Source organism: Triticum aestivum, chromosome 4B, assembly GCF_018294505.1.
Source record: "Triticum aestivum cultivar Chinese Spring chromosome 4B, IWGSC CS RefSeq v2.1, whole genome shotgun sequence".
Classification (NCBI taxonomy): Eukaryota; Viridiplantae; Streptophyta; class Magnoliopsida; order Poales; family Poaceae; genus Triticum; species Triticum aestivum.
The window spans coordinates 507,290,729-507,306,647 of NC_057804.1; positions in this window are offsets into that span (position 1 = coordinate 507,290,729).

The window sequence follows — 15,919 nt, forward strand, 5'->3', positions numbered from 1 at the left end:
AATCATTGTCGAATCCCAAGATGTATACAAGGTCTATAGTACTTCACAACATGCTCAAACTCACATAATCCCAGTCAAATGAGAATCTAAATGCATTTCATAGTTATTACTTTGTAGGATGCAACAAAACCAACCATAACTCTACACCAGCCATTATAGAAGCAACATTTTGAACATATCCAAATGTGTGAATGAAACGTGCAGAGAGAGCTTGCGAAGATGGAGCCGATAGGGCGGGAAAGATTGTATGTATGTAGACGAGAGAGTAGGAGACAAACATAACGAGACAGAGAGAGAAAGAGAGAGGAAGAAGTTAGGTTTGTGAGAAAGATGAAGACATGTAATATACGTGAGATGCGTGTGCATCCGGATTCTATATACGTGGAAGGAAAAGAAACAACATGTTTAATGAGAGAGATAGAAAAACATAAACGAGACGGGAAGGATCTCGTGGGTTGGGGGATTGATAATTTTGTGCGGGGGAGAGATGGATTGGTAATTTTGTGCAAGAGAGAGAGGGTGGTGGGAGGAGTCAGTCAGCCGTCGTCACATCATCCTGCTTCCAAATGGCCCCGTATTCTCTAGCGCAGTGTGGTCGCCGTCTTCGATCTCCTCGATGCCCTCTTTGAAGATTGAGGTGTTGTGCATGTTGGGGTGCAAAGAAGCACAAGCGAGAGTGGTCACCGTATAACCTTGGATGGGGATGAATTGTGTGCTCGGGGGAGGGTGTGTGTGTGTGTTATGCTGTGTGTGTCTCTGTTTGTGTGTGTGTGTGTGTGTGTGTCAGATATTGAGAGAAAACAAACCTAAGGAGAGAAATGGGTATTCACGAAGAGATTGTGCGGGCCTTGAGGTGGGCACGGGCCGGGTGAGGGTGTCAAAATGTGCGCATTGATGCATGTGTTACATGCGATCGTGCGAGGGACGGATGAATTGAGAGAGATGGTTGTTGTGTTACGGATGCTCCTCTCTCTCTCTCTCACACACACACACACATACACAAACACACAAGTAAACTAGAAGACCGTTCTCTCATGTATAAACAACGTATCAACATTTGTCTATGTCTCACTCATGCATGATCAGTTGCACATTCAAACCTCTCTATGCCTGTATCACACACACACCGTCTCCACATTGCCCTTCCGCCACAACACACATATGGACACATACACACGTTCTCTCTTAGTCACACACACAAAATCAGTATTAAAAAAAACTAGGGCGCACCTAAAAGGTCCAAATCCAAATAAACACGAACTGGAGCTAAATTCAAATATATGGAAATATTGCAGCATCAAGAACTTTTCCAGGAAAAAAAAGTTGAGTAATATTCAGGGATTGTTTTCACACACACAAAAAGGTTCGGTGGATGTCCTTCGAGCGCGACACGGTGACACACCGTTCGATCGACCACGCGGCCACGGTTCACGCGCTTGCTCATGATTCCGTATCGTGGCTATGGTACTAACTAATAAAAGCACTTCCTAAGTATAATGTTTACGTGCACTAGTACGGTTTTCTTTTAAGTTTGACCAACCTTATATAAATCTAAAGTAAGCTCCCATACACGCACTCATCAATATGCCACCGCCGTTGTTGCGCATGCCGGTACCCGGCTGCTCCGGCCAACAATTTCTTGCCCATCACCGCCGTGTCGCCGCCATCCCTATGCCATGAAGCCGAAGGCTCGCCCGCTCACGTTGTCTGCAGTCCCTCCTCGCGATGCCGCCGCACTGCCAAGCACGCGAGCAGCTGGTGGAGCCGCGTCTATGTATGCAGCGTACGAAGAGGAGGACGAGCGTGTGCTCCAGCATGACGGCGAGGAGGAACTAGCATATCATTATCGTCTCCGCCCACGCGGAGGAGGCGCGCATGGTGGTTGTCGAGGCGGAAGCTAGTCGCGCGCACGTCGAGCCCGCAAACTAGGTGCGGACGCGGAATCTACCTTCGAGACCTTGAATGCCATGTGGATCCTGCAATCCGAAGGAGAAATTTGGGTCAGTTGACTCTTGTGAGCCGTTTGACGCAACATGGATGGCTAGAAGGGCTTCTTGCACCTCTTCTGTCGTCTTCTTCCTTCGCTCCGTCGAACTTCTTTCACAAATCGACTGACAAAAATAATACTACTAGTATGAATGTATTAAGTACAGTAGGAACACGAAGATACGAGCAGTAGTACCAACTGCAAGAAGAACTGTAGTAAGACATAGTACTGGTATTACTGTATGTACTAAAGAGTTCAAATAATGAGAAAGAACATAAACATAGTTCTGATGGGGCCTCATCACAACACACCCTTGAAAATAAACTAAGCAACTAGTCCGCTTGACACTGGAGTAGAATCAGCATGAGCAACGACACTTCCACCTACTCGGAGTCCAAGTCCACGTCCTCGACTTTTTCCTCGTCCCTCTTCCTCTTCCTCTTCGCTGACTCTTCTTTGCATGAAAGGACACTGGGCTCTGCTTCTTCATCCAACCCTTGTAGATATTTAAACAAAGGTACGCATCCATTCCTGCGTACAGGATGTGATGAAATTTGTGATGAGGTTTCTTCAGTTTAGCATACAAAGGATCAATCATGGCTGCTTCCAGGGTCAGCATTGAAGGTTGAGAGGAGGAGACCAGGCTTGCCTACAACAAGACCTATCCGACGCGGGACATCCCTGTCATTCCTAAAGTCTACAGTAACGAATTTCACTCTTTTGTCCTTGAGGAAGTTCTTAAAATCCTGGCACTCAACATCGGCATGGCATATGTGGTAGACCAAGCAAACGTTATGTATGCTAACATGGATAATGGTGGGCTTCTTCCTTTCTGCCTCCTTTAGAATCTTCTCTCTTTCCAGGACTGTGGTGTACTCAACATCTAGCCCAGCGACCCACTCATCCGTTGAACTGTTGAACATGGATAGGAAGCGAGCAAGCCATGCTTTCACCATCGCAGATCCACGTGTGTGGATGATGATGAACTCATCGCCGGTGATGGCTCTAACCTGGTACTCAGCGGCGACCATGGAGATTTGGGAGGCCATGGATTTTGGAGGAGGGTTAGGAGAAGTTGAATTGTTGTACCCCGTAAAAAAAACTGGGAGCGAACTAATGTGAAAGGACGGGACGACTGGGAGCGAACTGTTGTAAGGTAGAAGATGGGGACGAGTAGGGCATGCGAACGGCGTGGGGTTGCTGGCTTGCCCGGTGGATAAACGGCTGCAAGCCCCCAAAGAGTTCTCGAGAACTATGCGGGACCCATATCGTAGGCCTGACGGTATAGCTTCTGCCTATTCACACGCCATGCCAGCGCGTGGATGTAACTTCACTTAATTCCGTTAACCATCGCGCCTCCCACGACCTTCGCCTCCCTCGTGCGGTCGCGCCCTTTCAGACTTCGACCAGTTATAAATGAGCAATTTTTTGCCTACTCCGCATGCATGATACTCCCTCTGGTCCTTTTACTCCCGTCAACCGTTTGCAAAGTGTTTGACCAAATTTATACTAAAAATATCAATATCTACAATACTGATTATAATGAGTATAAGAACTACCTTTTATAATGAGTGTAAAAATATTGATTTGACATTGTGAATGTTGATACATTTTCTATAAATTTGGTCAAAGTAGAGGTACATTGACTTCAGACAAAACTTAAATGCACAATGCAGACTAGTTCATCCGTCCAGGTGCATGCCATGTCCTATCTTGTCATCACAACAAGGTTAGCTATTAGAGTACTACTACCTCCCTTCTAGTTTAAAGGGCTTGATTAAAAAAATTCACCTACTCTTAGTAAGAGAGTACAGGCGGTGGAATAGTTTTTGAAGTCTGCAAAACTACTCAACTAATGTTGTCGTTCTTCACAAAAAAATGTGTTTACCAATGCATGCATGAACACTAGTTACTCTAACCCCCCTCTCTTCTTTAATTCTTTGCCATATCAGCATGTTTGCTATTCCCATGTGCATGATACCAGCTAAGATTCCACCATTATGGCCAGCCTTAATCATCGCATGCAATAATTTAGTGCACCTTGAAATATGAACATGTGTGGGGCGTGTATGTTTTTAATGACTTGAGACTATACCTAGCCCGGCATGCAAGATGACTTATTATGCACCGTTCCCAATACCTACAGGAAGCCCGTTCGTCTCCAAATCTTTTCCTCTCCACGTGTGGAAACAATATGCCTGCCAGACTCTCCTTCTCTCTTCGGTGGTCCCACCACTCCACCCCGTCTGAAAAAATCTGCATGCATGACTCTCCTCCCCCCACGCTCGTCCAATCCGTTGTGACCAGCAATATTTCCACCCCTTCCCTCCCCCATAATTTACTCCAACAAATATGCCCATGTAGCTATTATGTTAATCATGCAACATATCTTCCGGGATGCTGCTTCAGTTACTTAACTGCAGGTGCATTGGGTCACTAACATATGGGCCCAACAAGGGTCTGGCCCACAGGTCAGTGATGCAACTGGACCTGCAGTTAAGTCAGTGCAGCTCAGTCTATATCTTACGTAGGTGTGCCATTGCTCGCTATAAATACTGTGCCTCCCATGGCATTCGGAAGAACGCTCACGTTCATCGCTATCTCCTCCCCCTCCCTCTCACATCGACCACCATGGCATCGCTCCTCCCAAGCCCTAAGCGCCCCTCACTGCACCGCCCGGACAGTCACGCGTCGCCATTCCGTTCCTCGCAGCCACTAGTCAAGGAGGACGCGTTGGCGTTCCACTCCTCGCCGCAACACGTCGGCGTTCCCAATCTCACTAGCACGCGCGTCAGAGGACGCGTCGGCTCCCCGCTATGAGAAGAACGCCGCGCCGCCCGCCGAGCACCCCAGCCTTGAAGAGCTTTGGAAAGAAATGGATGTCGCCTTGTGGGAGGCTTTGCCGCCGGCGGAGCACGCCAAAATAGAGGTGGAGAAGAAGGCCAAGGAAGAGAAGCGCGCCGCGGGGCAAGCTGCTTGGCAAGTCTATGTCGCGTCCGAGAGAGTCAGGCAATTGGCTCTTTGGCAGAAGGCTCGTGCAAGGGTAGTGAGGATGGCGGAGGACACCCGTGCCAAAGCGCTGAGTGCAGTCAGGCCCAAGCGCCTCATCTACGCATGGCGGTACGTAGACTGGGTGCACGCTTCCAGCAAGGAGGAGTACCTGCTGGCACTGGATCACCACACCGGTGAGATCGCGCTCGCCCGCCGGCAAACCGCCAATCAGCACCTCGCGAGTTGCGAGGCTGAGGAAGAGGCGTTGTGTCGGTGCGCTAGGAAATGGCCGCGCACCAGGGCACTCGTGGCGCGCCGCAAGCGCTCCTGCGAGCGCCGTGGCTTTTAGTAGGGAGTATAATTTAGTTTCATAAGGGATCTCATTAGTTTTGGGATGCAAATGATAAATCCCGAATGTTCGGGAATTATTAGTGTCCTTAATTTGATATGTAAGAGGGAAAGTTTGGAAACCTTGTGTATCCATATGCATTTTGTAAGTAGGTGCATACAACACAAACTTTCGTACTATATACTATCACACTACACGTCTCCCTCTATATATGCTTGCAGACTGTGCTAGTCCCTCCGTCCAGGTGAATAAGTCATCTTTGGTTGTGCACCGTGACCAAGTAGGAGGGAAGACTTTATACACCTAGACGGAGGGAGTACTACTATTACTTATGTACGGGCAAATGCACGTTTTAACATTACGATGCAGTTTTTGTAAAAGTAGAAAAACATTACTAGTCAAACTTGTCAAACAATTCAATGCAAAACAAATGCAAAAATGCTCGTTTGATTGTTTACTTTTAGCTTCCTTCTCTATGGTTATTTCTCTCTCGTACTTTGTACGGAGTATCTCACTTGTCGGAAAGGCATGCAAATTCCCAAACCGCTTCCTACACCGTGTATCGAATTTTTTGCCTAGCAAGTTGTGCCATTCAATTCGAATTCCAACTTGAGTACTTGTACTACTAGTAGGAGTACCAGGGGTCAGTTCGTTTAGGCTTCTAGATTAGTAGTAATCCCTTTACTACTAGCTCCGTCCTTGTTTATTGGTCCCCATTGTAATCTGTGTCAAATTTTGATCATAAATTTAACTAATGAAATGTTTGTGATGTCACATGCACTAACATTTTATCAGTTAAATCTTTGGTCAAAATTTACCACAAATTACAATGGTGACGAATAAACCAGGACAGAGGTACTCCCTCCATTTTTTTATACAAGGCCACTATGAAAAATATATTTTGCATCTATACAAGGCCACCAACAGTAATCGAGACAAATATTAATGAGGTTTCCTCGTACTAGTAACCCATGGCTTAATTACTAGCATGCATGTAATGGATGGTAATGACAAACTCATCTACTTCCTCTCTCACGGTCACTCAATTTCTTCTAATGTGCATGCACCCTATTAATAACCCGGTAAACGAGAAAATAAATTGACTTGTAAAGCACACATTGATTTTTATCTTGGTACCTATAATTTGAGTTTGTGGCCTTGTATATAAAAATGAAGGGAGTACTAGTAGTACTAGTAGTAGTTTAGAAGCCAAAATAAATGAGTGAGGCGCCTTAATGTTACTCTCCACTGTGACTAGTCTTGTGGGAAAAGCTGGGGAAGAGACGGCTTATTTTTTAAGCCGCCAAAAGAACTGGCCCTAGGAGTAGTAGCTAGGGATACTAGGAGTAGTAGCCAGGGATCGAGTGTGCGAGATGAACCGGAGAAAGTAAATGTAGAGAGATGAAATGCCAAAAAGATGGACGGATGTGATGGTTGCTTGTCCGTTATTTTTACCAGGCCACTTATTACTGGCAGTGGTTGGGTTTTGTGATATGACGGCTTTACTGCCGCGCCACAAGCGGGGTGAGACTCCCATGCAGCACCGCCCTCTACACTTGTACTACATTAGTCGTGGTTTATTTGTCCCCCATTGAATTTGACTAAAGATTTAACTAACAAAATGTTAGTGCATGTCAACAAAAACTATATCATTGGATTCATATTTGAACATAGTTTTGAATGATATAATTTTAGGTGACATGCATCACCATTTATCGTACTATATATAATGTAAGTTCAATTTTTGGCCGTACTAATCTATAGTAGTAAGGTGCCCATGCATTGCACCGAAGAGTGAAATGCATTGATTGGGGAGTTGTTTATTTTGACAAAGGATATGGGGGTCATCTCATGTGTAACGGGTATCGATAGGTTTCTTCGGATATTATTTCATCTCTAGAGCTCACAAACATCTGGGTGAAATAGATAAAAAGGTATCTTTTGCAAACAAAAGCGTTCAACTGTTCAACCTGCATCTAAAACTTGTGAAGAAATAACACTTATTGTGCTTTACAAGAAATGATCTTTAAGAATTAGTTTTTGAGTATCGATTGTTATACATGTTGGCTACAGATGACATGGCACTTTCTTATGTTCAACAGTTGGCTATACTATTAAGTATTAACCATGCCCTTATACACCTAGACGGAGGGATTAAATAAGGATGACTTCGAAGGGGGTAGAGGAGATGTAATAAATGGTTCGTCGTAAGTCTTTCACCAGTACTGTAGTAAAAATTCATACATGGTAGATTCTAGACTAAAACATAAATGGATACACTTCTATTCATGCGCGATACTCCAATAGAGCAAGATCATGCATGGAAGTCTCCACATGCTTAGACAACGGATTTTATTGAGCGAAGACTAATGATCAACATTTAACTTGGTAATGCATATGTTTAGGTGAACCTCCTTGGAGTCCCCGTGCACCACGTTGCGGGGTAAATCATACCATCCGTCTTCCATGTCCATATCGGCGGGAAGGTCCCAGCTCTGCATAGTCCTAGTCAGCATGATGGAGCCGGTGTCGCCGCCCACGTACCTCTGAGGGGTAATAACATTGAGCACACACCCATACATTGGCCTCATGTTAGTGTCAGCGTCAGCGGCGTCGCCCCTGACGCACACTACAAAGATGGGCGGCGGCCTGCACGGGCCTCGCCGGTGCCCACGATCAAGAGGAAGATGTTGCCGTCCTCCTCAGAGACTAGCAGGTGGCGGTGATCCTCCAGTGACTCCGGCATGGTGAACGGGTAGCACGTCTCGTACTTGATGTTCTCCGCCAAGGGCCAGTAGTGACCGCTGCACGCATCCGTAAGGTGATGCACCATGTCCGCTCGCGAGCCCCAAAACGACATCGGGCACTCATAGCAGTAGACGAAGGGCTCCTTGGAGGCATCGACCAGGCCATCCATGAAACGGGAGTGGCTGTAGGGGACGTTGCGCCGGTTGAATATATGAGCAAGTTAATACGAGATTTAATCCGAATAAGCACAAAATAAATCATGATGGCTATAAGAGAGATGAAACTAATCATGTGGACTAGCATAGTAGTAGGATATAGAGTAGAAACATGAATTCTACCACGATTTTGAACAGGAAGGACAGAAACACATACGATGCAACGGGAGCAGCACTGTTGGCTTTAAGAATTAGTTTTTGAGTATGGATTGTTATACATGTTGGCTACAGATGACATGGCACTTTCTTGTAGTCAATCGTTGGCTATACTATTAAGTACTAAACATGCCCTTATACACCTAGACGGAGGGATTAAATCAGGATGACTTGGAAGGGGCAGAGGAGATGTAAGAAATGGTTCATAGTAAGTCTTTCACCAGTACTGTAGTAAAAGTTCATACATGGAAGATTCTAGACTAAACCATAAACGAATACACTTTTATTCATGTGCGATACTCTAATAGAGCAAGATCATGCACGGAAGTCTCCACATGCTTAAACAGCGGATTACATTGAGCGAAGACTAATAATCAACATTTAACTTGATAATGCGTATGTCCAGGTGAACCTCCTTGGTCTCCCCGTGAACCGCATTGGCGGGTAAAGAAGATCATGGGTTTTCCAAGTCCACATCAGCGGGAAAGTCCCAGCTCCACAGAGTCCAAGTCCGTTCGATGTAGCCGGTGTCGCCGCCCACGTGATCTGGAGGGGTAGTAACACTAAGCACGCACCCATACATCAGCCTCATGTCAGTGTCAGCGTCAGCGCCGTCGCCCCTGACACACACTACAGAGATGGGGCGGCGTCCTACACGGGCCTCGCTGGTGCCCACGATCAAGAGGAAGACGCTGCCGTCCTCCTCCATGACTAGCAGGCGGCGGTGATCCTCCAGCGACTCTGGCATGGTGAACGGGTAGCACATCTCATACTTGATGATCTCCATCAAGGGCCAGTAGTGACCGCTGCATGCATCCGTGAGGTGATGCACCATGTCCGCCAGCGAGCCCAAAAACGGCATCGGGCACTCATAGAAGTAGATGAAGGGCTCCTTGGAGGCATTGACCAAGTCGTCCATGAGACGGGAGTGGCTGTAGGGGACGTTGCGCCAGTTGAATATATGAGCAAGTTACTACGAGATTTAATTAGAATAAGCACAAAATAAATCATGGCGGCTATAACAAAGGTGAAACTAATCATGTGGACTAGCATAGTAGTAGGATACATAGTAGAAACATGAATTCTACCACGATTTCGAACAGGAAGGACAGAAACACATACGGTGCAATGGGAGCAGCACCGTTGGCGTTGAGGTTGTCGCCCATGTTATTGAGGAAGAGGTTGCCGAGGTCGGGGAAGAAGTCGTCGTCGGTGAAGTTGTGGCTGCCAACAGTCGCGAGAGTGCGCTCCCCAAATTTCAACAGCGCCCGCCGAGTGGAGCGCAGGAGGGAGTGGCTGTAGGGGACGTTGCAGCCGCCGAATGGAGCGCATGAGTAGCACACGAAGAAGTAGATGGTGTCATTACTAGTACTCCGTAGTCTCTATCTATCTACTCTTATAGAAAACCGAGTTGGTGATGATCGTGTGCCTCCATCTTGTAATATAGACCATCTGATCTATATCTGACGGATAGAAAGCCAACTATGACAATTTTACAAAAGATACCCGCACCACTCTCCACATGTACAGATAAGGCCTTGCCTCGTTCATCCTTATCTCCCACAACCTCGTGCTCCTCCCTAAGTCTCTATCTCTACTCTTATCTCTATCTCTACTACTCTTTTTTTGTTTTTATAACAAATTGAATAGTACCGCGTCGTTCGCTGCACGGCCGGCTGAACACGCTTCCTCGCCTCCATCATCACCAACTGAATCTTTTATAGGAGTAGGAGTAGAGAAAAAACCGAGTTGGTGATGACGGTGTGCCGTGCAATGCACGAGCATCTTGCTATTTTTTTGCATATAATTCCAAACACCATGTACACACGGTCTTTGAGCACGGTTCATAGTCGTTCCACGCTCGGGCATTGAAGTTTGTAACTATTTCAGATTAGAATATACTACTCCTCCGGTGCTAGTAGTAGAGCAGAGTCCTACTCTACTAGTCTACTCAAGCAAGTTAGGGCATAGTAATAGGTACTGTAGGCAGTACCATTACTGTGATCACTCAAGCAAGTTGTCTGGCATCGATATGACCCTACGCTGCTGGTATGTGTCTCGTAAGTCAAGCGGGATGTTGTAGTCATCATCACTTGTCCACTTCCCGCAGCACATATTCGCTTATCCATCTTTGTCCGCACATAATCTCGTCCAATCTTCCATCCCCGCTAAGGCCCCTCCCCCCTCGTCCGAAACCCAAGCACTAAAAATGGCAGAACTAAGCAGCGTCCGCCGAAAGAGTTGCTGGAATTCGCTCCCCACAGAGGTAATCAAGCTCATTTTTTTGCGTGTAGACAATCTCAGTACCATGCCGCTTGCTGCGTGCTCGTTGGGGCTGTACCGTTTACTCAAAGCCCTCAGGCCGGAGCTTTTTAATCCAGCTCCTTGCTTGCTGATGCCACTTGATCTTCAGAAATGGCATGTCATGCAGCATAACGATCGTAGAGTGGCGAGCATCAACCCCCTTGACTGCGATCCGATCCCTGTCATGCTCAACTACATTTACAGTATGTACTGGGTCGGCATGAACACGTCTTCGATGGTGCTTGTCGACGGTCCGGCAGCTGGATGCTCGTTGAGGTCTACACCAGGCGATTGATCCCCCTTCCTTCGATTAACACCGCACTGCTTTGGCACCACGGCCCAGAATACTCGGGATCTTACAATAGCCACATGATACCAAGTTTGATTTGCTCAAGGTTGTAATCTGCCAAGTGCCCACAAGATCTGTGAATTATAAAGACTTCAGGCTAATTGCGTTCTTCAACCGCGGTCTCGCCTATCTGATAGGTCACTGCGGTAAGTGGATATATCTGCACGTCCATCAGAGGATTATACATCCTCCATGGTTCTCTGATGCCATTGAACACACACTACAAAAAAAGACACATCCGTGACATTTTGGGACGAACAATTTTTTTTCTGTCATACATATGACACTTCTATGATGATAATTGTGACAAAACCCGGTATCATCATAGATGTGGTGGGCTCCTACTTCTATGACAAAAACTCATGACAGAAAATGTGCTTTTTCATCCTGGGCGGGCCGGAGACGCAGCTGCATGACATTCTTTGGGCCGTCCATGACGGAAAAACCATGGAAGAAGCGAGGGCGAGGAAAATTTCGGGTAGTTCCCGGTTATGGTGGGAGGTTAGGGGCCGAGCGATGCGCGTTTTTCTCTCGTACACATATGCGCGTGTGTGCGAGGTGTTGGCTCTAACTGAACCCGAGCGAGGCGTTGGGCTCTAACTAAACCCGAGCGATTGCACTGCAGGTTACACGTTACTAAACACGAGCGATCGATCGATGGTTTTTAACTGAACCCGATCGAGCGATTCCTTCGCTACTGCTGCTAACTGAAGCCGATGGATGCTTCCTCTCTAGATGAACAATGAGTGTTGGGGCGGGGGGTGGGGGCGGGTTTGGATGAACAGTGGGCGGTGGCGTTGCCTCTAGATGAACAGGACCCCGTGGTGTGGAGGGATGGATGAACAGGACGACCCCGTGGAGGGCTGGGTGAACAATAGACGGTGGAGGGGTGGATGAACAGTAGCCGTGGTGGGGTGGTTGAACAGGAGCCCGTGGAGAGGGGTCGTTTAACAGTAGTCGGTGGAGTGGCGCGTGGTAGAGGCTGGATGAACAGGAGCCCGTGGATGAACAGTCGCAGGTGGAGGCTGGAGGAGGTCGACGGTGGATGAACAGTAGCCCGTGGAGGCTGGAGGAGGTCGACGGTGGAGATGAACAGTATCCCGCGGAGTCCCATTTTGCGGTACGCCACACCCCTCCTGATGAACAGGACCCCCGTTTCGACCGTAGCGCTCCAACACAAGTCTGTTTCGTCCGTTTTGCGGTACGCCACACCCCTCACAATCAACAGGACCCCCGTTTCGACCGTAGGAGGTCCGTTTCGTCCGTTTTGCGGTACGCCACACCCTCCCGATAAACAGGACCCCCCTTTCGACCGCAGGAGGTCCGTTTCCTCCATTTTGCGGTACGCCAGACCCCTCCCGATGAACAGGATCCCGTTTCGAACGTGGCCTGTCGAACACGAGGCCATTTCCTCCGTTATGTGGTATGCCAGGCCTCATTTCCATCGCCTGATCCGTCCAAGCCCTCCCGATGAACACGACCACGCATTCCGTTCTGAGCCAGCCAGTTGGCTCCCACGCGCTCCGTTGCCTCCCAATGAACACGACGCATTCCGTTGCCTCCCCATGAACACGACGAATTTCGTTGCCTTCCCATGAACACGACGCATTTTGTTGCCTCCCCATAGACACGAGCCCTCGCCGTACGTAAGCGCGAGTAGGCGTTCGAGACCCCGCCCGTATGTACACATATGTGGCCGTATTTTCTTTCTTGCACCCTGGCCGTTGTACGTACATGTACATGCTACATGCGCGCCTCTACTACGACACGTGCGCGCCTCTACATCCACCAGTATATATGTACATACATGTTTGCGACCAGAATGACAATGCTACATACGCTTCGACCAGGTAGGTCCCGACTGTCAGGCACTTCCTTGCCTACGAAGATGTAGCTGGTGGGTCCCAGCTGTCAGGGGGGTGAATCATTTTTTTGCCCGGACGCACTTCCTTGCGTGCGAACATGTAGCTGGTGGGTCCCAGCAGTCAGGGGGAAATGTTTTTTCGCAAAATACGGTGGCCCATCCGGTGGGTCCCCACTGTCAGGTGGAGGAATAATTATTTTGCACCTAATAAGGAGGCACTTCCTTGCTGTGGCCGTGGACCCAGCTGTCAGCCTCTCCATGTATAGTCCACGTCCGATGGAAGCCGTTCCTCGACCATGTTGACCACGCCGCGCTGAGAGCACCAAGGCGGTGGACGACGGCAAGGCCTAGGAAGAGGACGACGTGAAGCCAGGGACGACGCATCAGTGGATGCCCACGCGTAGAGGAGTACGAGGGTTCACTGGTTCGCTACGGTGTGAGGCTGCCGTCGCTGCAGAATAACAAGGGGTGTGAGTGAGTAGAGGGATGGCCTGGACAGCGGTGGGAGTAGTAGGGGGCGGTGAGGCCTCCGCCGCTTCACAGCCGGCCATGGGAGGCAGGAGAACGAGGCATGACTGGCACTGGTTTGGGCGGCTGGAGCAAGAAGACCAGAGGTTGAAGAAGCACTATGGCCGTTGGATGGACATTATACGGTCACTGGAGCTAGAATCGTGCATATTGACTAAGTTGACAAAGCCCTCCATCCCCGTCAACTTAGTAGGCCCACAAGTCAGCCTGCCACTATACAGGGTTCGAGCTAACAGGGGGAGTATTCATTTTTTTGTGCATAATAAGGAGGCACTTCCTTGCGTGCGAAGATATAGCTGGTGGGTCCGAGATGTCAGCGGTGGTAACATTTTTTCATGAAATACAGAGGCCCTTTCGGTGGGTCCCTGATTTTAGGTGGAGAATCATTAATTTGCGCGTAATAAGGAGGCATTTCCTTGCATGCGACCGTGGACCCAGCTATCGGCCTCTCCACGTACAGTCCACTTCAGATGCATGTCGGTCGTTGACCATGTTGACCAGGCCGTGCCGAGAGCACCAGGGAGGTGGACGAAGGCGAGTCCTAGGAAGGGAATGACACGGAGGCAGGGAAGACTCGGCAGTTGTTTCCCACGCGGAGGGGAGTACGACTGTACGAGGGTTTACTGGTTCGTCTGCCGTCGCCGGAGAATCAGCATGTGTGGGTGAGTAGAGGGATGGCTAGGCCAGCGATGGGAGCACGATGGGGTGGTGAGGCCTGCGCGGCAGCACAGTCGGCTGCGGGGAGGAGGGAGCAGGCAGTTTCGCCGGCGCTTGTTTGAGCAGCTGGAGCAGGAAGAGCAAAGATTGAAGAAGCATGACGGCTGTTCGATGGACATCCAACAGTCACTGCTTGTGCGTCAACCTTTTTTTAGGAAAGCCTCAAATCTGTGGAAAAGAGCATACAACCCATCTGCCATTATTTCTAATAATTTACAGCCCATTTGCTAATTCTTAAGGTTTTTTTTGGAGCCCATATTCTTTTTGTTATCATTACAGCCCATATTGTGGCCACCGTTAAAAAATTATACGAAATTTTGCATATTTCGGTGCGGACCGAACTATTTTTAATCCTGAAATTTCAACTCACATTCAAACTAATTTTAAAAATAAATGTATATCAATATAAAATCCAACAAATTCTCCATGCATAAAAATGAATGTAATTTAAAATCTCGAAATAAAAAAAAAGATATTTGAAACTAATTGCCGGTTTGATGTGTTTTAAAAATGTACAACCCATTTGTCATTACTGATGGGCCATTTTCTCGCCCAGCCGAATGAAAGCTCTTCTCGTCTTGAAAGATTTGCAGCCCAACAGGCCTAACAAAGCGACTTACTTGGCAAATCACAAAAAAACTGGGCTGTGGCTGTGGACCCAGCTGTCAACCTCTCCATGTACAGTACTCTTCCGATGGAATTTCGTTGACCACATTGACCACGCCGCGCCGAGAGCACCAAGGCGGTGGACGATGGCGAGGCCTAGGAAGGGGACGACGTGGAGCCGGGAAAGACGCGACAGTGGATGCCCATGCAGAGAGGAGTACGAGGGTTCACTGGTTCGGCTGCGGTGTGAGGGTGCCGTCACCGCAGGGCCTGGCTAGCGGTGGGAGTAGTAGGGGGCGATGAGGCCTCAATGGCAGCACCGCCGGCCACTGGAGGCAGGAGCTGGCGGTCTTCCGGGTGCTGGTTTGGGCAGCTGGTGCAAGAAGAGCAGCGATTGATGAAGCAGCAGGACCATTCGATTCAAATCCAATGGTTACTGCTGCTTGAATCGTTTGTTGACTAAGTTGACAAGCCATGCGTACGCGTCAACTTAGTAGGCCCATAGATCAGCCTCCCAACCAGTGCGCCCTAGATGTCAGTGGGAGGAACTATTTTTTCATGTAATAAGGAGGCAGTTGATTGCGTGCGGCCAGGCCAGCGGAGGGAGTAGGGTGGGCCGGGGAAGCCTACACAGCATCACAGCGGGCCACAAGAGGAGGGAGCAGGCAGTCTCGCCGGCGCTGGTTTAGGCGGCTGGAGCAGGAAGATCAGAGATTGAAGAAGCACGTCGACCGTTGGGTGGACATCCAACACTCACTGCTGCTAGAATCATGTGTTCACTGACAAAGCCTTTCGTAAACAAGTCAGCCTCGTAGTCTATGGCGTGCACATCCCATTTGCTTTTGTTTTTATAAATTTTTACTCATTTTCTAATTCATATGGAATTTATTGCAGCCCGTTTTCCATTTTTAGAATTGCTGGCCATTTTCTGGTCAGTACCAGGGTCAAAAATTTAACTGAATATGTGGGAAATTTTGAAAATTCGTAATTTTTTGTTGGGGAACAAAATATTCTTAATCCAAAAATTAATAGCCATACTAAAACAAATTTAAAAATAAATTAGGACTATGTCATGTCAAATCCAATGAAATACGTATAAGATATT